Genomic DNA, 2112 nt, shown 5'->3' on the forward strand with positions numbered 1-2112 from the left:
GAGCCAGGGATGTAACTGGTAGCTTTGCTCGTTAAAAATGCTTTTTAATGTCCTGGTTTGGGGGTGTTAACCCACAAGTGCAATGTAACAACAAAACTTCCTTGCACATGGGGGATATTCAAAACAGTAAGCTCTTTCTGACGGGTCAGCTCTGCTGGCCCTGCAGTCATTTCTACCAGTGACACAGCATTATATAGCACTCACATAGTTCTCGTCTCCAGCCGAGCTGCTTATTTGTCTGAAAAATATTGTAAGATATTATCTCTAAATATTTTCCAATATTCTCAGTTTTACCATCTGAATGCTAAGTTTCAAATGAATTAGATTTCTTAAAAGGCCAAATTCTGCTGAAAAATTTGCCAAGATAATTTTCACTGATGTCATTGAGTTTAGATGAGGCCTCTCATTTTCTGTGTGTTCCCTCTCCTCCTCTGCTTTTCCCTGAAGAAAGCTGTATTTCCAATGTGTTCCTCCTTCGGTGGGGCAATGCTGCCTTTCCTGACACCCCTGATACATCCCACTGTCTTTGCAAGGCTCATGGGTAGGAACGCTGTTAAAATGACAGGGTTGGGGGTACTCATACCTGATGTGGCTAATTTAGGTGACTAAATTAATAAATGAGATGGCGTGTAATGTCAGTGGAGATGGACCGCTTCTTTAGAAAGAACCAGAGCAGAAGCCAAGTGTTCACCATGTAGAGAGACTCACTACCTGTCTAAAGCCAGGCAGTGGCCTTCCTTCCACAAAGTGTCATTTTTGATAGAGATTCTCTATTTTCATTAGCTATTTGGTTACCTACTCTCATTTTCATGCTCCCTTATCTACTGTAGTTCCTCTGCCAATCTCCATCTTTGTCCAGTCTCCATCCTTGCTTATTTTCTCATCTTCTCCAAAATGCAATTTGACTTTCTGATTAGCGTTTCTGTTTTCAGCAGCCAGTTCAATGTTCAGGTGCCTGGGCACTTAAATATCTATCAAAATTGCTTGATTCAAGTTTCTCTGGACCAGTTTCAGTATTCAAAAGTAGAAATATACTCAGTTAAAAAAAAAAAGTAAAAATTAGTGCCTTACTCCCAACCCCTTCCTCTTTTTTCTTTTGTGTGAGTGTGTGTGGTTTGTCTTCCTATGCTTCTTATTTGCCTCTTACTCCTTTCTGGCATCTTTTCACATTCCCATCAGATTCTTCCTTTCAGTCTGTTACTTTTTTTTTTTCCCCCATTTTTTTTGTAATTTTGTGAACTTCGCAGAGAAGCTTTTCTGCCTTTTGTCTTTTTTGTTTTTTTGATGATCTTATCTACAGGCTTCCTCCTTGCGGGGATTAACGGCACGGACTCTGGCAAGCAGCAACCAAAGACCTTTATTGCTCTAGGGTAATTTATAGCAAGCAGAAGTGTCCACGCGCTATCCGCAGCCTGCAGATAGGTTACAGCCTTGTGTTCACGCGCATCTATGCTCCAGCGGATAGGTCTGCTCTTCCTGACCATACAGCATGACTTCACGGTCCTTATCTTGTTTACTCCTTTCCAGCAGCTCATTCCTTTCTTCCTTATCTTCTGCCTGCGTGCTTTCTTACGGGTACAGTACCTGCTCATTAAAACCGAATTCAGTAATGTCCATAGTTAAAAATCCTATCCCCACACCTCCTTCTACTAGTTTTTAATTCAGTGAAAGAAAAAAATTCTTGATTTCCTTTTTCTATATTAAAAAGGCAGAGCAAGAGCTCTTTTCTGTAGTATAAATAAATATGAATTATACTGTAGTAAGGAAAGCTAACTTCATGGTACAGCATTAAGGACAGTCCTTTTCTTTGTGTTTAAATTTCTGTTTTGAATAAAACCAGGATTTCAAGCAAAGATTTGCATAAGAAGTTTATTTCAAGAAATCACTGTTTTTCAGTTAAAAACTCATATTTTTAGTGTATCTCTGGTTTGAATCTAGGGTTGGGTTGGGTTTTTTTTCTGTCCCACACATTAATTACTATTTTTGCAAACAAATGGCTCCATAACTCAAGGTAAACAACTTTTTTCTTGAAAAAAATCCAGCGAGAATAAGTTTGCTATATATAATCTCTGAAAACTCAAGGAAAGTAGTTAGAGGCACATGACTGGCCTA

At 39.1% G+C, this 2112-nt stretch overlaps 1 protein-coding gene across 1 annotated transcript in view; it reads left to right on the plus strand.

The window, feature by feature from the left end:
* The window catches only part of IL1RL1 (interleukin 1 receptor-like 1), a 23364-nt gene that overhangs the window by 1369 nt on the left and 19883 nt on the right, over positions 1-2112 (plus strand). The window lies entirely within an intron of this gene.

Source organism: Pygoscelis adeliae, unplaced genomic scaffold (genome assembly GCF_000699105.1).
Source record: "Pygoscelis adeliae isolate BGI_AS28 unplaced genomic scaffold, ASM69910v1 Scaffold156, whole genome shotgun sequence".
Lineage (NCBI taxonomy): Eukaryota > Metazoa > Chordata > Aves > Sphenisciformes > Spheniscidae > Pygoscelis > Pygoscelis adeliae.